Source organism: Podarcis melisellensis (genome assembly GCF_964234715.1).
Source record: "Podarcis melisellensis genome assembly, chromosome: 6".
NCBI lineage: Eukaryota > Metazoa > Chordata > Lepidosauria > Squamata > Lacertidae > Podarcis > Podarcis melisellensis.
Genome location: NC_138538.1, coordinates 84247549 through 84272298, shown reverse-complemented (window position 1 = coordinate 84272298; position 24750 = coordinate 84247549). Strand labels below are relative to the sequence as shown.

General features: G+C 40.6%; 2 long non-coding RNA genes across 3 annotated transcripts in view; both read left to right on the top strand.

The window, feature by feature from the left end:
* Nucleotides 1–24750, top strand: part of LOC309371915 — a 399586-nt gene that overhangs the window by 18062 nt on the left and 356774 nt on the right. The gene's annotated exons all lie outside the window — the stretch shown is intronic.
* Nucleotides 13960–23881, top strand: LOC309371884. Of its 2 annotated transcripts, XR_014169311.1 has the most exons (4): nucleotides 13960–14941; nucleotides 16404–18544; nucleotides 21985–22078; nucleotides 23714–23881. It is a non-coding gene; the product is annotated as an uncharacterized lncRNA (long non-coding RNA). The 2 variants fall into 2 exon arrangements; XR_014169312.1 differs by lacking the exon at nucleotides 23714–23881 and having other exon boundaries at nucleotides 21985–22223.

The window sequence follows — 24750 nt, the reverse complement described above, 5'->3', positions numbered from 1 at the left end:
CAGGTTAAGCTTGGGAAAATGAAAGACTGGGAAGAAGATTTTGTGAAGAGATTGGCCAGACTTAGCCGTCTTTTATTTTTTAGATTTCTGGTAGAATTCTCAGAAACCCTCTGAGCAATTCCTAAGCACTACCGGAGGAAGCTCTGCAAATCCAAGTTAATTGCAAGGCAATCCTAGAAAAGTTTTTCTATCAGGAATTCAATGGCCAGTTGCTTTTACTGTAATATCTAAACCCTGGGAAAGGTTCACACTTCTTTATTTTTATTTTTTAAAAATATTTTTATTAAGCAATTTCAACATAACAAATTAACAAACCATATAATCGCATTATTTCCCCTTTTTTCCACCCCCTTCCACCCCCCGCCAGAAACTTCCCTCAACTCCTCTCTCTGATTTCACTGCACATATTATTCTCTGCATGTTATAAAATTATACATATCCTTGCTTTGTCTGTCTATCATGTTATCAACCAATAAATTTGTGTATGTTTATTCAAAACCTGCCAAGGAGTCCAGTTCATTTTGTTGTCTTTTTAGATAATTTGTAAAAAATTCCCATTCTTCCTTAAAGTTACAGTTGTCCTTGTCCCGCAGTTTGTATGTCAATTTAGCCAACTCTGCATAGCTCATCAATTTTTCTTGCCACTGTTCTTTCCTTGGGATTTCCTCTTTCTTCCAACTTTGTGCTATCAAGACTCTTGCTGCTGTTGTAGCATACATAAATAAATTCTTTGTTTTTCTTGGCAGGTCTTGTCCTACAATCCCTAACAAAAATGCTTCTGGTTTTTTTTACAAATGTCATTTTAAAATTCATTGTATATCATTTCCCCTTTTTTTTTTAAAAAAAAAAAGGGGAAATGATATACATCCGACATATGATAAAAAGTCCCTTCTTTTTCTTCACATTTCCAACATATGTTTCACACTTTTTTATAGCCAAGCCTTACGCCAATAACTCCTGACTAGTGGTACTGGAGAATTGGAAACAGCAGCAAAAAGCACTGAACTTTCCTTGTTTGTCCCATGTCTGGAATGGAAATCAGTCCAATGAATACGATCAGTATTTGTTGCTGTCAGGCTACAAAATGATGCATCATTGATTACATCCCATCCATTTGTACTGTGTTTCCTTTGAATTGAAATGAATGTGGTGGAATAACATCATGATATGTAGTTGTGTCTATTTTGTAAGTCACATAATTTTGCTGCTGTGAACAGGATAAATATTGTAGTTCTTGGCGGAAGGTGAACCGCAGCAGAATGGAAACAGCGGTACCTCTGGCAAATACAGAGTGGAAACCCTCTTACATTTCTATTCCTGGGTTCACCCATATTGTTATTGTTATTTGAATTTATATGCTGCCCTACACCCAGGGGTCTCAGGGCAGTTCACAGAACAAAATCAAGATATAAAACCACAAAATACATAATCATAATAAAATAGATTCAGTCCAGTGCCATCTTGTGACTGGACTATACACCGACACTACACATAGGGGCTGTGAGGCAGTAGTATGAGAAACTAATTAATAGATCTGTAAATGGCACTAAATTACCACACTTAAAACCTGTTTTCCTAAGGCAAATATTATGAATTTTTTTGGTTTATTGCTTAATAATATAAGGATAATGGAACTCATAAAATATGCATTTCAGCATAAGTCAGTCATAGAAATCTTTACATCTTCCATTGTGATTTCTTTTTCCTAAGACACATGGCAGTATTAAACTCAAAATGAAGGTATATTAGTGCATATGTCCTAAAATGACAAAACAGATAGGACTTGAATGTTCAGTTTCTTCCTGAGGTAAAGATCCCTTGAACTCTGGAGGCCTGCTGGTTGCCAGCATGCTGCAAGGCTACTTTCAAAGAGATTTTGGTGTGAATGATACACTTACAGTGGTACCTCTGGATACGAACGGGATCCGTTCCGGAGCCTCGTTCGTATCCTGAAGTAAACATAACACACGTCTGAGCGTGCGCAGGTCGCGTTTTGACGCTTCTGAGCATGACATCATTTTGAGCGTCTGCGAATGCGCGAGCGATGAAACCCGGAAGTAACGTAAGGATTTTAGTGAGATTTAAATACCAACCAATAGATTCAGGATAGCACCCACATCTATTTTCTATTTACAGCAGCAGGAAATAATACTAATAAAACCATTCATGAACCATTTCGGGAAGTATATGAACTAGACAACAATTGGGGAGAGGCGATGGCAGACTTCTGGGAACAATGGCTCTTCCTTTAGTGAAATTACATTGTGCACAAACTTTGAGCACTGGCCTACTTTGATTTTTCTTGAAGTCTGCTGCTTGTACGTTCCTATATTATTTGCTATTTCCAATACTCGTGTTTGCCTGTTGACTATAAACCACTGAGTAATTCCGATAGAGGACCAATTTAGCACTCTTGTCTGTGTTCAATTACATCCAATTTCTTCCAAAAGTTCTCCAGTAGCTGAGCTGAAAAGCTCTCTAACATAATATCTGCAAAACACTTCACCTATCCAGATTAAAAATGAACACTGAAATATTTCTGTTAAATGAATAGTACTTCATTGTATGTGGGGGAGATGTAACAATTGGTAGTAATTAGAATCTAATTTGTTTAAAGCATAACTGAATAGAAATAATTTTACTGAGCTAAATTGCATATGCTTAATTGGATACCATGAAAACAGCTCTCAGAGATCTCTTGTCAGCTGCATTGTGTGTCTCTCTGTGTTCTTAACTGAAGTTTTTAAAGTTATCCTCAGTGTTCAGGGTGGATAAGAGCAGCTAAAATACGATAAAGACAGCAGAATGGAATACCTTCTGAAAATACAAGATGGGAATATAGTAGACCAATTTATGACCTTATACTGGCCAGGACTAGATTATTTTTGAACTAGGTCTCACTTATTGGACCCAGGGAAAGACTGACGTTGAAATGCATGCTACATCATCAGCCTGCAGAACTCTGGCTGAATTTTTTGGATAGCGTATTTTAAGAGACTGCAAAGAGTCCCCCGAAATCTGCCCCCAAATCTACTGGTTTTAGGAATGTGCAAAATTCCTCTGGGAATGTCCCTAGTCTTTAGGTTTACCTTTGAAATTCTTCAGCTGTTTATAACCAGAGTAGGAGCCTCCACATTTTCTCTGAATTTTGATTTATGCAGGACCTAGTGCCAAGTCAATTTCCTAACTATTTTGTTGCATGCCACCCCAATCTCTGAGCAGTGCAAGATTCCAGGGGTCCAGCCAGTTGCCCGGGGTTTCTGTTCCCTTTAGAAATAAGGCACAGCGGAGACTGTGGTGTCTTTGTGATATATGGTTGACACACATATATATAACCTGAGCCTACATTGGAGGGGCTTACATTACTGACACCCCAAGAAGTTCTTGCTTCTCCCCAGCCATGGCTCTGACTCTCTGCTCAGCTTGCTGCCTTTTTATGGCCTGAAACATCACTGCAATAAAACCATCCTACACTCTGCACCCTGCTTCAGAAAAGTCCCTTTTTGTCTCTACAACCACAGCAGGCACTGTAACTCTCATATGGTTTGACTTTACTTCCAAAGGCCCACCCCTCTATTGTCTCCCAAGACAGACACATGCCAACAAAAGATGATAAAGCAGTTAAAGACCTGCAAAATAATAATAAAACTGTGAAAAAGAAAAATAATTCCATATATAACAAGACCAAAAATACAATTCTCTATATGAAAACAATACAGTAGTACCCTGTTTTGAGTCTGCCCTGTTTAGGGTCCATTTCGTTGAACGTCCGCGGCCAACCTGGATGTACCAGAATGGGTTACTTTCGGGTTTGTCGCACGTGCAGGAGCACTAAATTGTGCTTCGCACATGTGTAGAGCAGCACTTTGTCGAGGGTCCCTTTTGTTGAGTGTCCGGGGCTCCGGAATGGATCCTGGATGCAAAAGGAGGTACGACTGTACAAAACTCTTTGCTTTACATATTATTGTAACCTACCATTGACTCTTAAGGCAAAGGATGGGTAATAAATTTTAATAAATAAATGAGAATACGGGAATGATTGCTGGAAACAATTAATAAATAAGCATTGCTGGTGTGTATGTGGGTTTCTGAGAGTTCTGTAGTTCCTATTGGTTTAGTATTTGCATGGGTAGCAAGGTTTTGGGAGGACTGCTCGGCATATAAAAAGGAGCCAATCAGTTAGTACATGAATTGTAGGTAAAGAAATTGTTAAAAACTCATTGCTCTCTCTGCAAAAAGAGCAAGGAAGTGATAGAGATGGCACTGGTAGTTGCTAGTTCTTCCATCTGGCATCATTACCAAAGTAGCAAGCAACGGGCAAAGGATCCAGCCCTGGCAGTGTTATGAAATGTGAACATATGGCAGGACCAATATGTAGCTCATATTCATACTTAGCTCTGCTATCTTCAAGAAATAGTTACCAGAGTTTTGTTTTTCCCCAGTAAAGTGGCGCCCAGCATATTGGTATTCTCCCACAGCCTGGAAATAAAACAAAACCCACACACAAAGAGCTTCTACAATTAGACCTCAGGGAATAATGCAGATAGAAAGTTAAACAAAGCAAAGCAAAGCAAAACTTGTACATAACAGCAAACTGCTTAGGTGTAAGGCAGGCATCAGCAAATGTTTCCAGCAGGGGGCCGGTCCACTGTCCCTCAGACCTTGTGGGGGGCCGGACTATATTTTGAAAAGGAAAATAAAAAGAACGAATTCCTATGCCCCACAAATAACCCAGAGATGCATTTTATATAAAAGGACACATTCTACTCATGTAAAAACACGCTGATTCCCAGACTGTCTGCGGGCCGGATTTAGAAGGCGACTGGGCCAGATCCGGCCCCCAGGCCTTAGTTTGCCTACCCATGGAGTAAGCATGGGTCAGCAAACTTTTTCAGCAGGGGGCTGGTCCACTGTCCATCAGACCTTGTGGGGGCCGGACTATATTTTGAAGGAAAAAAATGAATGAATTCCTATGCCCCACATATCACCCAGAGATGCATTTTAAATAAAGGAGATTCTAACACTAAACATCAGGAAAAGCATTCTGACAGCAAGGGCCCTCCCATCAGGTGTCAAGGAGATGGTAGACTCCGCTTCCTTGCAGGTTTTTAAGCAGAGGTTTTGTATGAGAATCCTGCATTGTAGGGGGTTAGACTAGATGACCCTGGAGATCCCTTCCAGCTCTACAATTCTTCACACACAAACCACATATTTGACATAATATTTACAAAAAACTTCACACCTGGCTTCATCAAGAGAAGAAATTCCTCATGACTTTCTCTTACGTCTCTTCAGTAACATCTGTTGAATCAATGCCACTGCATACTGCAATTTTATGTTAAGGGAAAGGAAAAGGCGCAAAACATCCTCCTTTTACTAAGACGTTGATAGTTTTGTTTTGTTTTTTCCACAAGATTAATTGATTATATTTGGCTCCAGCCTCCTCTCTAATTTAGTCTGCAGAAATAGTTCGTGTTATTAGAAACAGGCTAATTGGCAGATTGTTTGAGCTAGCACCACATATGTATCATCTTATTTCAAATTAGATATTTCCCCCCTGCAGATAATGATTATTTGCTGAAAAACAGCAAAAAAAACCCCAAAAAAAAACCAACCTCCAGGTTTCTGGCTGATGAATAAATTCGTAATGAAGCACATTAACTCATTAGGAGAGTAATTGTGAAAGCTTATGTGCATCTGAGAACAGTGGTCTAGATAATTGCAGTATATGGTACCTGCAGAGTATTTCTTAAGTGCCCTACCTGCATCGCATGCTACCTGCTGCCTGTGTTTTTCGAAAGACACAGGTATGTGCTCTGCTGTTCTACAATCTATGGAAAATGCATTTGGGTAAAGGCAGAATCACAGTTTGAGGAAGGGACCATGCCTTGAATTGCTCCTTTCCTAATTGCATCTTTTTCTCAGAAACAGAGACACGTCAATCAGAGTTTGTAATAACCTTTCTTTCAGATACGAGTTTGGTCAGATCACAACGTTCTCAGCTACGGTACAAATTGAGCACCATTTCTTGCACTTGGCTTCTCTAGCTCAGAAAGAAACGATCTTATGAGATTCTGCCCACTCATTATAACCCCAAGCTGGCTGTTTTGTAGATGTACACACAAAAGTTCTTTACTCTTGTTGAAATGCTTGTTGATTGGTGTTAGAGAAGGGCAATGTCTGCTTTCTCTTTCTCACACCCACCCACCCCAGAAATGAGTCAAGCCATTTCCTGTAATTGGAACAAAAACCCACAGAAAATGGCTTCACCAACCAATTCAAATTAGTTAATCCTGTAAATGTCTCCCTTCTACTAACCAACTGACTCAGGCTCCTTTTATCCTACCACTTAGTAGACTGTTGCATACACACGAAACATTTAAAGAACGTTTCCTGCACCTATTTTTTTTAAAGAAAATATATTCTGGGTACTGTAGTTCAAGGGTGCTGGGAGTTCTAGTTCTGAGGAGGCTCACCTGGCGCTTTCATTTCATATCTTTAGACACCAGGTGAAACTGTTTCTTTATAACCAGGCCTTTGGCTGGTCAACATTCTGTGGCCTTTTAAACGTGAGGGAAGGGGGTTGCTCGATTTTGTTTTAGTACAGTGGTACCTCGTGTTATATACGCTTCAGGTTACATACGCTTCAGGTTACAGACTCTGCTAACCTAGAATTATTACCTCGGGTTAAGAACTTTGCTTCAGAATGAGAACAGAAATCGTGCTCTGGCGGCGCGGCAGCAACGAGAGGCCCCATTAGCTAAAGTGGTGCTTCAGATTAAGAACAGTTTCAGGGTAAGAACGGACCTCCGGAACGAATTAAGTACTTAACTTGAGGTACCACTGTATTTTGTTTTCTTAGAAAAAGCAAGACGTGAACAGTTCGGTATGCTGGGGACTCCAAACAGCATTACTGATTAAAGTTTCCCAGACTTTACTTACATCATAGGAGCCTACACAACACAAAACACTGTTGCTGTATGTAGGTTTTATTTTATTTGTTTTTTATCTTGTATTTTGGAAATGTACATCTAGTTTTTTCCCTTTACATTTTTTGGGGGCCCCCAAGAGAGTGGGGCCCTAAGCTATAGCTTGTTTAGCTTATACGCAAATCCGGCACTGATTCTGGTGACAGTTGTGTATGTGGATGAAGGGTCTGAACATGGCAGGGACCTCTGGAAAAGCATTGCATATCTCTGTCTGCTCTATACATTGCACTCTCTCTGCTGTGCAGTCATCAGGAAAAAATCTGGGCCTTCCAATACAAGAAACAAGGGTGGGACAAGTTTCAAGGGACTCTGCTGAACACAGGGCCAGCCAAGGCATTTTGACGCCTGAGGCAAACCACAAAATGGCACCTCTCCCCCCACCAGGGAAGGGATAAGTGAAGCTCTGCATCAGGAACAAGCAGGAAAAAAAGATCTACACTGGTATTTGATGGCCCTGTGGATCCTGCTGCCAACTGCTGCACCTTGCCTCATGCGTGGGTCAGCCCTAGCTGAACCACCTTTAAACTATAGCTATTTTGTTAGCTAAAAAGTGGAAAACCCAAGAATTACCAACAACAGAAGAATGGCAGATGAAGATGATGGATTTTTTGGAGCTAGCCGACCTAACCGGAAGAGTCCGCAACCAGAAGGAGGAGGAGTATCACGAAGAATGGAATAAATTTAATGATTATTTAGTTAAATTTGTTAAGTTAAATTAACTGGAAATAGCTTGCAGATACTTAATGGGCTTAGGATGGGCTTAAGTGATGAAATAATATGTTTAACTCTATAAGGTGAAGATTTAAGGATGTTAATGTTTAAGTTAAATTTCATAAAAATTGGGATTTGGAAAAACGGTAAAAGGACATGCAATGTACCGTATTTTTCGCTCTATAACACGCACCCGACCATAACACGCACATAGTTTTTAGAGGAGGAAAATCCGTAGGCATGCCACCCGTAGGCATTCCCTCCATAACACGCACAGACATTTCCCCTTACTTTCCAGGAGGAAAAAAGTGAGTGTTATGGTGCAAAAAATACGGTAATTCAACTAAGGGGAAGCGAGGAAGACACTTAACAAAGTTAATAACTGTAATTTTCAATAAGGCTATGATTTGTGTTTGTCTTGTGTGTTTGTTTGTTTTTTATAATATTGTGAAAACCAATAAAAAAATTGGGGTTAAAATAAACTATAAGCTATAGACCCTATTACAATTGTGATAGATTGGATCATATTTGTTATTATCGAACAACCAAACAAAAATAATAAATGGAATGACAAACTTTGTACAAACACACACACATACACGCTCCCTCCCTCTCCCAAAACTTGCTATATTGCCTTGACCTACTGACTGCTGTGAGATTCCTGCATTGAAGGGGGTTGGACTAGATGACCCCAGGATCCCTTTTCCAATTCCTATGATTCATTTGGCCAAAGGGGAGAGAGGGGTGGTTCTCAATTAGAATAGTCCCTCCCTCTCTCACTCTTTCTATGCCGGTGGCATCCAATGAGAAGAGAGATGACTTGTTCTAATTTGGCTGCGGGAGAGAGAAAAGTTCCCGTTGGTCAACCTGGGAAGGGCAGAGCAAGGGATGGGCTTTGCATGCGGGGCAGTTAGACAAAGGAGGGAGAAGAAAGCAGGTGAGCGGTTGGGGGGCTTAAGTGGGGAGAAGAGGAAGAAAATGGAGAGGGAAAGGTGGGAATGGCTGCATGTGGGGCCGGAAAAGAGAGGGAAAGGGGTTAGAAGGGAGGGGCAGGCGGGTAGTTTGCCTTCCCTGAAATGGGTTTTTAAAAATAAAATTATTATTATTATTATTATTATTATTATTATTATTATTATTATTATTATTATTTATTATTATTATTTTCATTCAGTCATATATTCATCCATTTATTCCCCGCCCCTCTGGCTGGATTTCCCATGCAACTTTATTCTTCTTACCATTTGTTAAACTTGTTTGGTCACTTTTTATCTTGCAAAACCCGGGCAAAATCTGGTTGGGGGAGAGAAAAAGGAGGGTATGGCTGCATGTGGGGGCCAGAAAAGAGGGAGAGGGTTTCAAAGAGAATGGGTTAATAATAATAAATAATAATAATAATAAATATATAAATAATATATATAAGTAAATATAATAAATAAATTAAATAATAAATTAAAACTAAAATAAATACATTTTATTTTTTTATTTATACCCTGCCCCTCTGGCTGGATTTCCCATGCAACTTTATTTTTCTTACCATTTGTTAAACTTGTTTAGTCGCTTTTTATCTCGCAATCCGGAGTGACTCGCAAAAGTGGGTGCAAAAAACCTGCCTGGCACGGGGTTGGGCTAGATGACCCCGGAGGTTCCCTTTCCCATGACTTTGCAATCCCACGACCCCCTACGGGAGGGAAAAAAATGCCCGGTTTTTCTGCTTGGTTGCGTGCAATAAACTCCGAACGGTCATTTTATTCTTGTGAGCCGCCCCGTGATCTTAGGATGAAGGGCGGTATATATAAATCCAAGAAACAAAAAAGGATGGCGAACAATTGTTTTGCCCCATAAACCGGCCAAGGTAGGGGCAAAAGCTGGTTTTGCAGAGTTGCTCTTTGCAAACCACCGCAGTTGGCCCTCCAAGTTAAATGGTTATTTATTAAATTTGTATACCGCCTTTCAAGCCTAAGATCACAAGGCGGATTTCAACATAAACAAAAACAGGAAATGCACTGAAGAAGGACAACAAACCAATAATTTAACCCCACCCCCTCCTCTCCCATTCGGTTGCCTTTTTAAATTTAAAAAATTAAATGGCAGTTGCATCTCCCTCCCCTGCAGCCATTTTGGGACAGAACAACACAAAATGGATGCAGGGTGGATAAAAATCAATGGTTATTATTTTTTAAAGGGAAAAAAAATCAGATTTTTTTCATTTAAATCAGATTTTTTATTTATTTATTTAAATTGGATTTTTAAAATAAAATGCTTTTGGAGGAAAAATCTTTCCAAAGAGAGTTTTCTATTTAAGTCACATTATAGTCCAAAGGTTATAATGAAAAGAAGGGTTTAAGTTTTTCATGGGTGCTAAAACTCACATCTAAGGGTTTGTTTTTTTTAAAAAAAAATCGTTTAACCACATCAGTTAACAAATGTGGATACATATGCTGTGATGTTATTGGTTTAGATAAATAAATTGTTTAAATGGTTCTCAGGGAAATGATTATTTTTCCTCTTCTGATAGTGCAGCAGAAAAGTTGTCCAAATATAAACAGTTGACTTATTAAACCTCACGATAATTTCTTATGTCTATGTATTTCTAATAGTATAACCAAATCAGTATTTTTTTTTATATAACTGTAAAAACTACTCTGAAAGTTTATTATTTCAATAATGAAACGTTCATCTGGTTGTAAATATTAAGATTATACCAGCAAGAATGGGTCTTTCTGTAAAAGAATGATTTAAATCAAGTCTTACTGACTAGTGATTTAAATTGTGATTTAAATCGATTTGATTTAAATCAAATCTATCCTGTGGCCCACAACACTTTCTCAAATGGACCCACGAACCCCACAATTGTTATTTTTTGGGGGGTGGTCCCTGCTCTGTGTACATGCCATATAAGTGTTATGTACTGAGTTGAATTTGTTCATTCATTCGTTCAGCCTTTATGGGCATAATTTAAGACCAAAAAAATCGCAAAAGGGACGGAAAACAGGCGAACCATCCATAAAACATTCACAATCCAGACATATTAAACACATAAAATATAAAAGAATTTGTCAGCAGAACAGGGAGGACACTCGGGGGAGCAGACCTTTTTAAAAAGGGAGTCACAGGAAAATGTATTAGATTTACCGTATTTTTTGCTCTATAAGACTCACTTTTTCCCTCCTAAAAAGTAAGGGGAAATGTGTGTGCATCTTATGGAGCGAATGCAGGCTGCGCAGCTATCCCAGAAGCCAGAACAGCGAAAGGGATTGCTGCTTTCACTGCGCAGCGATCCCTCTTGCAGTTCTGGCTTCTGAGATCCAGATTTTTTTTTTCTTGTTTTCCTCCTCCAAAAACTAGGTGCGTCTTGTGGTCTGGTGCATCTTCTAGAGCGAGAAATACGGTATATAACACCCTTCATCCTAAAATCTCAGGGCAGTTCACAGGATAGAAACAGAAAGACTCATTCTTGCTGGTATAATCTTAATATTTACAGCTAGATGAAGGTTTCATTCTCCAGAGTGGCTGGGGAAACCCAGCCAGATGGGCAGGGTATAGATAATAACTACTACTATTATTATTTTGGAATAATAAATTTTCAGAATAGTTTTTACAATTATATCAAAAAATTGCTGATTTGGTTATACGATTAGAAATACAAAGAAGACAGGTTATTATGAAATTATTGTTTTTATTTGGACAACTTTTCTGCTGTACTTCATTGGAAGGAGAACAATCATCATTTCCATGAGAAGAATTTAAACAATTTATTGAACTAAAGCAATAACATTATGGCATATGTATCCATGTTTGTTAACTGATGTGATTAAACGTTGTAGACTGAGCACACATGAAAAACTTAAAACAATTCCTTATTTCCTGATGAATAGCCTTTGGACTATAATGTAACTTAAATAGAAAACTTATCTTTAGAAAGATTTTTCCTCTCAAAGCGTTTTATTTTAAAAATCCGTATTTTCAGGTGGCGCTGTGGGTTAAAGCCTCAGCGCCTAGGACTAGGACTTGCCGATTGAAAGGTCGCGGTTCGAATCCCTGCGGCGGGGTGCGCTCCCGCTGCTCGGTCCCAGCGCCTGCCAACCTAGCAGTTCGAAAGCACCTCCAGGTGCAAGTAGATAAATAGGGACCGCTTACCAGCGGGAAGGTAAACGGCGTTTCCATGTGCAGCTCTGGCTCGCCAGAGCAGCGATGTCACGCTGGCCACATGACCCGGAAGTGTCTCCGGACAGCGCTGGCCCCTGGCCTCTTAAGTGAGATGGGCGCACAACCCCAGAGTCTGTCAAGACTGGCCCGTACGGGCAGGGGTACCTTTACCTTTAAAAAATCATTGATTTTTATCCACCCTGTGGTAAACTTTACATTGCGGAGAACACTTTCTTCTCCCTGATATCTAGTTTTCTGTGTACAGGGATATTGATAATAATTAATGGGGGAAGGGAAATAAGTCATGTTGACCCAAACCTGGCACTGCCCAGACACAGATTTTGCTGCAAAATACTTTGCAGAGTTGTGCAAAGGGTTGTTTAAATAGTTCTCTTTTTCCCTCCTAGAAAAAAAACAAACCACACAAACTTTGTTTTACAATAACATGATTTTTAGTTGCCGTACTTGGCTCTGGTCTGACTGAATGCACAAGAGAGGCATGTAATATTTACATTACTGAAACATATTTACATGAAGTTGTATCTGAGACCAACTAATATTTACAGGCTGGCTCTGAGGTAGCAACACTTGCTGTTCTCACAGTTAAAACTCACTTCGAATGTAAAAGAATTTAGCCTGAAAAAAGGAGACATTTTTGTAAACCAAGAAAACCTTTAATAAAAATGATGATTATTACTTTTTTAAAAAAAAAAAAAAACCTCACACAACAGTTGAATGTAAAAGAGTGCAGCCTGAAAAAAAGAGACAACACATGTGCTTTTGTAAACCAAGATAATATTCAATTAAAAATACTATTATTACTTATTTTTTTTAAAAAAAACCTCACAACAGTTGAATGTACAAGAGTGCAGCCTGGAAAAAAAGAGACAGAACTGTTGTTATTTTTTTAAAAAAAAAACCTCACACAACAGTTGAATGTAAATGAATCTACAGCCTGAAAAAAAGAGACAACACATGTGCTTTTGTAAACCAAGATAATCTTTAATAAAAAAAATACTGTTATTATTATTATTATTTAATTTTTTGAAAAAAACCTCACAACAGCTGAATGGAAAAGACTGCAGACTGGAAAAAAAAGAGACAACGTGTGTACTTTTGTAAACCAAGAAAATCTTTTAAGAAAAATACTATTTTTTTAAAAAAAAATGCCTCACACAGCAGTTGAATGTGAAAGAAGAGTGTGCAGCCTAAAAAAAAAGACAACACGTGTACTTTTGTAAACCAATAAAAATCTTTAATAAAAAAATACTTATTATTTTAAAAACCCGTCACACAACAGTTGATAACTGAACTGTAACGGAAAAAACCTGCCTCAGTTTATGACCCCCAACATTCAATGCTACAGCATTAACCCTTTCTGTAGTATTTTGAATGCACCATTGCCACAGATTTTGCCACTGCCAGGCATTTGTTGGTCATGGGCAGTGAAGCGCATTGATTGAATTCTCTTAGGGCATATCTAGCAAATACTTTAGAAAATATTCTGAGCTTCCCAAAGAGTCTCTCGGCGACTTCGGCTTCCTGGTCTCTACTTTACCCATTATTTTAATCCATTGCGAAGCAATCCGTTTTATCCCGATGCGCTTTGTCGGCTGTCGCAGCCATTGATTTGCAGGAAATTTGGCCGCGACCTTGACTTTCTGCGTAACGCAAGACAACAATCTGATGTTGCGACAATTATTGGCAAGCCTTCGAAAGGCTCTTAAGACAAGAAATGCGCTTGGCTCCCATTACCACCCCCCTGTGATATTACTTAACAGAACCCACCAGCGGCATTTAAATTACGAGCTATGTGCTAAGGTTAAGTAAACGGATGGACAAGCGATCGTTTTAAAATGAAAGGTGCTGATTTTCGGGAGATGAGCCATCTGTGAAACATTCAGGTGGGAAATACTTCTTTGTGGCTTACTGACCTTATAGCACTAAGCAAGTGAAAGAGAAGGAAACTTGCTTAATATAGAAAAGGTGCAGGACAGAAGCAATTGTCCTAATGTGCATCTGTTATAGGAGGAAATTAGCAGCTGGCCAGAGGTTAGTCAACCAAATGTGCATTCAAAGGACTGTCAACCAAGCAGCAGTGTCAGGTGGGAGATTTTAGTCAATGAAAGGTTGAGCCGTCTCTAGAGCACCCAAAGGGTGGAAACAAAGTTCTGTAAATTAGACTTGTCTCTCAAAAGTGGCAATCAAAAGCTAGACTTCGACTCCCTTCCTTAAAAATGTTTCAGGACTGAAGCAAATCCCCGTTTGATGTATCTTTTATCATTTCTATGATTTATTTATATATTGGATTATTCCGAGAAGGACTGAAAGGATTTGATCTCTCCTGTTGGCAGGAAAATGAATTAATAAATTATAGCCCACTTAACTGGAAATCATCTGTCTCCTGTCCAATTTCCAACGGAATTAGCCTCCCTGCTTTGACTACTCAAAGTTACTCATATATATATGTGTGTGTGTGTGTGTGTGTGTGTGTGTGTGTGTGTCACCTTACTGGTGTTCTGGAAGAACTTTCCTTTTTACTGACCAAAAGGAACCTAGCCAATTAGATAGCTTCTATGGGCTAGATTTTTTTTAATGCAAATTTAATTAAGTTTTAAAATGTTTAAACTTAATTGATCACCAAGTGATCAGTGTCACACCATTGGCCCTATTGATGTTTTGTGTTTTTAACAGTGTAATCTAATGTAAGCCTCATTGGGCTTACTTCCAGGTAGGTTTGTATAAAAGTTGGTATGTCACCAGCATACCTCCATTTGACTTAAAATGAATTACTACAAGGCAATATTGAATGGCTGTGGTTGGGCAAAGCATCCTTATCATGGATAGCTTACGTGGCGTCCGCCAGATGCTACAGTTTCCATCGTCTTGGCCAATTCTGGCTGGAGCTAAAGGGAATTTTTAGTCCCAATAAAAACTGGAGAAAGACACCACCTCTACCTCTGAAAGTTATTATGTATTTTATTGTATTAGACACTGCTGGAATCCACTGGCTGAAACATGATATGTCCTCCATTGTGACAACTCCTACTGCTGGTTTTGCCGCCAGGAAAATGTGGTAAGAGCAACTCTTTCAGGTGAGCAAAGGGAGAGGGGACGCGTTGTGCAACAGGAAATTGTGGGATTACTTAGAATGTGCATGTGCATCATTATATTTAGTTTAGACATCAGGAAAGAGTTGAACAGTTTTGAGTGCTCCAACATTTTTTATTTTAGATTACAGATTTTACAGTTTTTAATAGCTGTAGCTCTGTGTTCTATCCCTGTCCAATCTTCAATGGAAATGAGGTAGCCAATGTTTGTAAGTTAGCCAATTAGAGGAAATCTTGAGACAGGAAAGTTTGACACCCATGCCAGGAATGAGGTGTACGCTTAATTCAGTTGGCCTTGAATTATGAGTAGACTTCTGAGTAGACATGTTTGGAATTGAATCCTGCGTTAGTAAGACTCTTCAGTGCAACTGAACTGGGCCTCTTGATGGGCCACTAAATACTTTATTTACTTTGAAAAGACTTCCCTTGTATCACATAAACACAGCACAAGGGTGGTGTAGTGGTTAAGAGCGGTAGACTCATAATCTGGTGAACTGGGTTCGTGTCTCCGCTCCTGCACATGCAGCTGCTGGGTGACCTTGGGCTAGTCATACTTCTCTGAAGTCTCTCAGCCCCACTCACCTCACAGAGTGTTTGTTGTGGGGGAGGAAGGGAAAGGAGAATGTTAGCCGCTTTGAGACTCCTTAGGGTAGTGATAAAGCGGGATATCAAATCCAAACTCCTCTCCTTCTATCCCCCAAACAGCATACAAATCAATATGGCTAATCTGACCCAACAACCTGCCTTGCTGCCCCTCACACACGCATACAAATCACAATGCAACCAACCAAACACAACCAGCTATGGTCTGGACTCCAATCTCTCGCAGAGCTAATAAAAGTGAATAAATAAATGAACTGTGGAAAAGACTATGAACTGAAAGAGGAGTCACTGTATGTACTTTACCTTGTTTATTTGTTTTGTAACAAGAAAATCTTTTTTTTTAAAAAAAGAAAAGACTATTCAAAAAACAAACACTGTGCGAAGCAGCAGGGAACACTTCAGAGTGAAATCACACAGTCAGCACAACACAATACTTAACAGCCTGTTGTATTTGTATCTAGACCTCAGCAGAGGGGAGCCAATTCTGCTTCCGCAAATGCATGATGGCGCCAGACATTGTTAACTTCACACCCCCATGTGTTTGTAACGATTTAGAACCCTAGGGAACCATTCCTCCCCAATCAGGGATGGAACTAATCTGTTATTTCGAAATAATCTATTTTTCAAAACATTGCTCTCAAGGCCGGTTTAAATACATGAAGCGAAACGGCTTCCCTTGAAGGCTCTTTTGACAGGACGCCTTCATTCGGTCCAGCTCCTTGCTGCCTTCTCCACAAGATGCTCATGGCAGCAATTTCAGTTGTCATCTGCCCCAAATTCAGTGAAGCAATATAGTGTGTGAAGACAACCCAGTTCAATTTATCTTCTCCCCATTCTGCCCTAGGTTTAAAATCTCTTTTTTGACCTGTTGTCGCAACCCTAAAGTCCATCCCCTCATCTACCAGGAGGAGGAGGCATAGATCCGGGTGCCTCCAGAACAAAGGGATGGATGGTATCTGCTCTGTTTCATCACGTGACAAATGACTGGCACCGATGGGAAATTGTTGCGGTGAAAGAGAATCGGGGTCTTTGGGAAAGAAGCAGGCAGGTCGCCGATTCAAGAAGACTTGAGTAGCGTCCCTTTTGAAGAAGAGAAATCATCTTGTCTCTTCCCTCTGATTCATTTAGCTGCTTGATTCTGCCATTAATTTCTCAGTCAAGAAGCCTAACCAGCAAAGGCATTGTGCGTCTCGAAGGGTGATGAAAGGTGTCGTTACCGCCTTTCTTGCTGCTACTGAAGTGAAAAAGTAGCACCAAGTCAGTTTGGTGCTGTAGTTAGAGCAGGGCCTGCCAATTTAGCACCGATGGGTGCACATGTATTTGCAGAGACTATCTCCCACTCTTCCACTGAAATCGGGCTTGAAACAAGCATTTCTGGGTAGCAAATAGAATAGGTTGAGGTGTGTGGACATCCTTGCTTTGTGATGTAGTGCTCACATCTATAAAAAGAAAACTATTTTAACCACTAGTTTGCGACATTTTGGTTGATCCTAATAAAGGTATTTATAAACTTACTCTGGCTTTTGGGTTTTTCCCCCCTCTAATGGATCAGTCAAAGTAACTACAATTATTGAACTCATTCCACAGTTAAAAATAGTTGCATGCCCTTCGTTATATGAAGGCATGCTGACTTGCAGCCGAAACCTATGCATGTCCATTCAAAGGGTAGGTCCTATTGCAATTACTGCTGCTGATCTCAAAGCAAGTATATGCAGGGTGATAGCTGTGCTTTTAAGGAACAGCCGCAAAGAGGAAGAAAGTTATTTTACATCTTTTACTATTATTTCTCAGTCACACTTCAGGCACCTACAAAATCCCATAAGACTCGAGGTTTTAGTTACTATTTTAAATTGGGAAAGGATGGGAAAATGAGGGTGTGAGGCACTTTGATAACTCCTCTGATCTTTACCTGCCTTGACCTATGCATCTCAAAGAATAAACTTGGCAGTGTAAAATGCTCCCCATTTAATTAAGGTAGTACTTTGCAATTAATAGCTTGCCACTCCAGGATTGCTTCTGCTGATAGCGCTAGGAAAGCAGGCATCCCTCATCCTCCAGGCTTTGACTTGATACATTCCCCTGCTGGTATTTTATAGTAAAATGTAAACAAAAGCCACACCTTGATCAACAGCAGTAGATAGCCTAAACGAATGCAGCTTCACATTTTAAACTCAAGCAACCATTATTTCTGCTCATTTCCTGATTTGGGCAAGTCATTCCCAACTCAGCCTCACATGGGTATGGAAACCAGGTATAAAAAGACTGCAAAAGGGGAGCTTACTGTTTGTATGGTAGGCATCAAATTTTGGTCCCTTTAACCCAGAGAAATGCATATATATTTTTTTAAAAATGCTATTTTTCTTTCTGTGGCCCCTTCACCCTGCAAATTAGTACAGCTCCAAGGCTTCAGCCAGTCTTAATTTGGCCTGAGTTCTGCAGGATTTAAATAATTTCACTTGTATTCAATTGAGTATTTTTGCCCCAGTTGCTCACTTAAACAAGCATACCCCTGCTTCCATGGGCCACTGGTCTGCCCCAACAACAAAACCACCGAGATAACTTGGAAGACACTTAGAAGGGTACGCATTTTGTGTCTTTCCTTTTAGGTGGCAAGCGAATTTTTATTTTTAATGAAGGCTCTAGAGTTCAGGCTCCCTATCTTAAACAAGAACAACTTAACAGGAAATTCTTTACTCCAAATGCAATTAAACCAGGCCCCACAAATAACCCAGAGATGCATTTTAAATAAAAGGACACATTCTACTCGTGTACAAGCACACTGATTCCCAGAATGTCTGCGGGCCGGATTGAGAAGGCAATTGGGACGGATCTGGCCCCCGGGTCTTAGTTTGCCTACCCATGGACTAAACCATATAAGAAGTCATGACACCCTAATCAGTACAGTAATGATTATACTTGGGGCTACATCTGAAGACAGTTTGGAAACGTCAACTGGTGCAGAATGAGTGGCCAGGGTGTTCACGGGTAAGACAATTTCAGAATATCCTTCACATCTGCAGTACATAGACTGTTGCTTTGCCTTGGTAATGGACTGGATGAGGTGGACTTGTGGCAAGGTAAAAAGATTCTGGGAGTTAATCTATAATGAACTTAAAAAGATATTTAAGTATACTTTTCCTAAAAGACCACTGTAGTAATTTCTTTCTTAAAATATCTGTATTTATCTCAGGAGTTTGATGTTTATAAATGATAAACCATCTGAAATCTGTTGCCCTGTTTTTGAGTTTGTTTGATACTTCAAATCTCAATTTCTTATTACTGCTTGGTTCTCTTAAATAGGGTTTTGTTTAAAACCTTTTTGAGTTTCTGCCCTGTTTTTTGAGTTTGTTCGAAACTTTAAAACCTCAATTTCTTATCACTACTGCTGGATTATCTTAAATAGGGCTATGTTTAAAACTTGTCATTGAGGTTTCATATCTTCTTTGTAAACTCGAGGAAGCATTTTCAGCCTTGCTCTCGGGGTGCTAATCCCAGGCTGTTTGTAGTTGTACAATTCAGATCTATTTAGGAATGCACGGCAATTCAAGCCAGGTATTTGAAATGTATTCCTTTTAATAAAACCCACACAATCCAAGAATAAGTCCAGGTATATATCCAGAGTTTGCCATCAATTCCACTTAAAGTAGAAGCATATCCCATACGGTAAAATATACATGACTGTATAAGCAATTTCTTTGCTAGCAATTGAGATCTAATCAGTATATTTGAAAAGAAAATTATGGTTCTCATTTGGGGAAAAGCCATGTAAGCTTGATGGGGCTCGTAGACAAATTTAGCTCCCTGCTGGGGAAGCTTGTAAAAACGTATAGATGCTTGGAAAAGGTTTTGTTTTCATTTTCTACATGTTGTGTTTAATGTATCTAAATAGTGATGTATTCTGCAGTGATGTGGAATCATGAGGCTATTCTACCTGCCTAACAACAGTAGACTTTACAATCGGGCTTACAAGCTATAACCTTTCCCCGGGGGAGATTAAATCAATTATCATATATAAAGGTAGGATTTCTGATGTGCACAGTTTGGAGATTTTTTTCCCCCCTCTTCAAGTTATGGGCAATAAACCAGAGGAATGATTTATGCAGTGGAAGAGAATCATGTCTGTACTCTCAGTATGTCTAAAATCTTTTCTGACTATTCCCAGGCACTCCAGTGTCTCAAAGCAGCGTCTTGCGCACTTGTGATATCTCTGTGCTACACCGAAGATCACTGAGCCAGGCCCAGTCCAAGCCCCCCCCCCCCCCGCCGGTGAAGGACAATATACCCCCTCAATCTGATCAATCCTGTATTATTGACTCTGCAGCAATCAGTTCTGTCCTGGCTTCTGAAGCTGTGTTTTGGGAAAGTTCATTTCACTTGGGAGGAGAGGGGTGCTGCTGAGAGTGAAAATGGCAAGAAGTTTTCATCATTTTCTGCTCACTGCTGCCTCGATGGCTGCTTTCGCAGTAAATAACAAAGGGTTTGACAGTTCTGGCGCCTGTCAGGTGGGCACCATTGTCATTACAGTGGTACCTCGGGTTACATATGCTTCAGGTTACAGACTCCGCTAACCCAGAAATAGTAAGAACTTTGCTTCAGGGTGAGAACAGAAATCGCACGGCGGCAGCGGCGGAAGGCCCCGTTAGCTAAAGTGGTGCTTCAGGTTAAGAACAGTTTCAGGTTAAGAACCCGAGGTACCACTGTATAAGAGAACAAAGGGAGGCATTCATGGTGAGTTCTGGCACCCCTTTTTCTAGAAAAGTAGTGCTGGCAATGTCTGAACCATGGGTGGTGTGTTTCATTTTGCCAGACCTCCTGGGCATCTCTTGCCTAGGTTGTGTGGCATTAGTGTGAATGGTGGCAGTGGTGGCAGGTTCTGGGGAGATATCGCTGGAAATCGCCATGGATGCTAGTGCCACATCTCTCCCTAGTGGCAGAGGTGGCGAGGTAGGCAGGGTGCGACCAAGGGTACCACCTTGGAGACTTTCACACCCAGAATGGCAGCTTCACCCTGCCACATGGGCTGGCCCTGGTCTGAACTTTCAGTGGATTTGCAAACTAATAATGAGTAGCTGAGACTGGTTCTGCGATCAGTTGCTGGCCCAGGACCTTCTCTAGAATGAAGTGTGCACCAGCATTCAAAATAGGACTTGTCATTTGAGGGAGAGATGTCAAAGCCACATCGTACTTTTAAAAACACGTGGTTTCCCCCAAAGAATAATGGAAACTAGTTTTTCTTTTTGAGGAGGCTGGGAATTGTGTCTTTGTTTAGGGATAAGCTACACTTCCAAGGATTCTTAAGGTTGGGGAAAGCTTTAAATGTATGGTGGATATAACAAGATTGATTTGTGTGGGGGGTTTTTTATCCCCTACCATCAACTGCGGGCGCAGGTGGCACTGTGGGTTAAACCACAGAGCCTAGGACTTGTGGATCAGAAGGTCGGCGGTTCAAATCCCCACTACAGGGTGAGCTCCCATTGCTCAGTCCCTGCTCCTGCCAACCTAGCAGTTCGATAGCACATCAAAGTGCAAGTAGATAAATAGGTACCACTCTGGCGGGAAGGTAAACGGTGTTTCCGTGCACTGCTCTGGTTTGCCAGAAGCGGCTTAGTCATGCTGGCCACATGACCCGAAAGCTGGACACCGGCTCCCTCAGCCAATAAAGCGAGATGAGCGCCACAACCCCAGAGTCGGCCACGACTGGTCCTAATGGTCAGTGGTCCCTTTACCTTTATCGTCAGCTGCATATCCTGGAAATTCCCAACTTGTGAAGAAGCTAACCAAAGTGGGCAAAATTGACAATGTCAAGGAGGGTGAAAATTGCCATTGAATTCTTTCCTAAAAGAAATTTTAAAACAAACAAACAAACATTTATTTGATTTTTCAAATTAAAGTTTTACAGAGATATATCAAACATAAATAATAAAAACAAGATTCCAGGGAATTTATTGGACTTCCATCCTCCCGTTTGTGGGTCCTATTATTACCGTAATCATTTCCTTCTGCATCCTTTATGGTGACCCAAATCTTTTACATCTCCACTGTGCCCAGAATTCACCCTTAAACTACAAGTGATATTCCAATCCTACTAACGATTTTAACTGTTTACAATGGTATTTAAGATACAAATTTTCCCCATTCTTTATTAAAATTTTGGACTTCCTGATTTCTCATTCCAGTCGTTTTAGCCATTTCATCAACTCCATCTGCCATTCTTCTCTGGTAGGAACTTTATCTTCTTTCCATCTCTGAGCCTCTTTCCTAAAAAACAAATTTCTGATACAAATTGAGAGGGGCTAACTTAGAGAGAAATCCACAAGGACGAAGAGGTGTTTACCAGGTCTCCTGGGACATTTCTCAGATTCTGCACATCTTGACCGTAGGAACAGATGTAGTGCTGTAACATTCCTGCCAAATATTATTTCCAGATCTTTGGAGGAAACAGCTCGTTGATACAGGAGAAGATCAGCAGCCAAGCAGGTTTTAGCTGGCAACAACGTCATCCAAGATTTGGACTGCAAGGTGAAAATTCTATTCTCCACTTTTGCTTAAAACAATGTGCTAAAACAACATGAAGCCATTTGGTAGGTGCATGTTAATTAGCCGAATTGTGTGTATGTATTATAAGTGTGTACCAACACATGAGTAATAAAAGCACTTAAAAAGAGCCCACGTTCTATTTCTTCTGTCTAAAATCTTTATTCTTTATATGAATACCTGTGGTAGTTTCCTTGGCAGACTGCGTGCTGTTCAGTGTTCAGAATTTGCACATTATTGTGTGAAAAATGCAGAGAGAGAAATGTGTGTAAAGAGAACGGATTCATTTTTAAAAGAATTGCTATAGCAGGAACTCGACATATTCATGAATATTCCACATGCATGCCTATATTACGCTCCTACAAACTGTTGCTTAATCTGAGCATTCCTTCTGCTCCGCTCCTCCCCTGAAAACAAAATGAGGTTTTCAAAGTAAGCAAACCAGATAAACTTAAAACAAAAATCTCAGTTCTTTTTAATCAGGCCTGCCACCCGAATAATAAAATAAATGAAAGTAAACGAGTGTACAGAAAGAAAGATACTTCCAGTACTTCATTTATTTTCTTGGCCCTCTAAATCGTGCCACTGTGAGGTGTTTCCTGCCCCCTTTATTTATTACAAATTATTTATATTTCATCTTTCAGGATACAGCTCCTTCCAAGGCAGCTAACATCAATGTACATAAAAAAATAAGCAATATCAATACATCACACAAACTTTCTCTCTGCTGGGCTCAGTTGAGATGGGTGAAAATTATTGAGGCCCACCCGTCTCAAAATATTGGCCAGGGGGTAAAACCAGTCACAAAATGGTGGAAGAGGCTGGCATAAGCAGTTGGGAATTGCTGCCATATTTTTCTACCGATGGGAACTGCAAAATTCTTTACCACAGTGTTTTGCCTTGTGGCAAAGAGTTCCATAGTGCACTCCCCCTCAAGCTACGTACAGACATTTTCTCTGGAGCTATTGTGGCACCGCCTCCCCACTTTAAGCAGAATTTGCTGATCCGGAGGCTCAGGTGGAGCTTTGTCGTTTATATTTTCCCCTTCCCACTCCCACATGCATCTCAAAATATCTTCACCCCTCTCCTGTCTCCACCCAGCCCAGTGCTGGGTTTACATATAAGCCAAACAAGCTATAGCTTAGGGCCCCATTCACTTGGGTTTCCCAAAAAAATTAAAAGGAAAAAAACTGGATGTGCATTTCCAAGATATAAGATAAAAAACAAATAAAATAAAACCTAAATACAGCAACAGTGTTTTGTGTTGTGTCGGCTCCTATCATGTAAGTAATGGGCCCCACCTGCTAGCCTGCTCCCTAAAATATCACTGGTTTGCTCATTTCTATATATAGGGTGCCTACATTCTGCATAGCCACATGTGCAAATGGCTTTAGATACCAATTAGGTCCATAAATTACCATATAGCATATATTTGACACACAAAAAAGCAGCAATTTGTTGTTGACAAAGGACAGCTGGACATATAAAGGGCCCCATTACCTTCAGTAGCTTAGGGCCTCATCCAGCCCTGCCCTTGCTCTCTTTTCACATTCGACCTGCTACTTATTCCTTCTCCATACTCTGCCTGAACTGCCACACTTTTTCTCTCCTCTTCCACAGAGCACTGCGGTTCAAGGAGTTGCTGGCGCTGTCAGTGGTTCAACCAAAAGGCTATCACACGGCTAGGGCATGAGGCAAGCAAGTGAAGAGGCACTGGTCAGGCTGTGCCACTGAGGAGTCACAGAAGCATAGAATTGCCGGGTTGAGAGGGACCACAAGTCACATTTAGTCAAACCCCTGCAATGCAGGAATATTTTGCCCAAGATGGGGTTGAACACACGACCTTGAGGTTACGAGTTTCATGTTCTACCAACTGAGCTCTCCTCAGATTGAAAGGTGTTTCCCACAGGGCAGCTGGTGGTAGATTAAGGGTTGACAACATGCAGCCCATGGCCGGATGTGGCCCACGAAGACCGTTTTACCAGCCCACGAGCCGCCCACAAACCGAGCCACCTGCTTGGCAAGTCCCTCACACGCTGTGCTAAAGCAGCATGGTGCGGTGCAGGACTCGGTGAGTGGCGCCGGAAATGGCGTCTGTGCATGCGTAGATACCAGAAATCGCACCTGAGCATGTCCAGACGCCAAAAATCACTTCTATGCAGGCACAATTTTCGGTGTCTCGGCATGCACAGAAGTGATTTTTGGCGTCTGGACATGCGCAGACGCGATTTCTGGCATCGCGCTGTGCCAGTCCGGCCCATGCATGATCTCTGTGTGAGTGATCCGGCCCATGGCCGGCAAAGCTTGCCGACCCCTGTGGTAGATGATCATGTGGGCAGCGCTGAAACAGGAGCAGGTTCCTGATGTCATATTTAACTATCCTGGAATCCTACCTAATCCCTCCCAAGGGGAGCTAAGACTAGCAAGACAGCTTATTCTATGGTTTTAACCCCTTCATGCATTAATTAGACATAAGGCAGGTTACCCCACATTAAGTACCCATCAGTTTACTTCCCTACTTCCTTTCTAGCATGCATTGAAAGTTATGCTGGGACTGGACTCATCCTGTATAGAAATATGTACATTGCATAGGATTTAATATTTCTGTGTCAATAATTTCCATTGAATCCCACCCCCCAGAACCCCTGTATCCATGC